Below are 345 nucleotides of genomic sequence, written 5' to 3'. Positions count from 1 at the left end.
CTCCCGCGCCCCCGGGACCACAGAGGCCCTGCGGGGCCGGTCCCACCGCAGAGTCGCCCTTCTGCCCTTCTCTTCGCAGAGACAGTTCAAGGTTCCCTAAACCAAAGCAGCGGCCGACTGTTATGTAAATTGCCTCCCACCCCCAGCGGCTTGTCTGTCTTTCCTACAGCGATCTGTTTGGGTAGATGGACCCTTTGCCCCCTGTCCCCCCTCCGCTCAGTTTCTTGCTGGGCCCCTTGGCGGCGGGGTCTGGCCAAGGGGGAAAGCACCCGCCCTCGCGCAGGGACAGCGGCGCGGAGTCCCGCGTCCTGGCCAGAACTTACCGCCCGGCTTTCCGTTGTTCTC

The sequence above is a fragment of the Myotis davidii genome, unplaced genomic scaffold, assembly GCF_000327345.1.
Source record: "Myotis davidii unplaced genomic scaffold, ASM32734v1 scaffold89, whole genome shotgun sequence".
Taxonomy (NCBI): Eukaryota; Metazoa; Chordata; class Mammalia; order Chiroptera; family Vespertilionidae; genus Myotis; species Myotis davidii.
The sequence above is the reverse complement of the archived record's forward strand: the minus strand, read 5'-3'. Positions refer to the sequence as shown.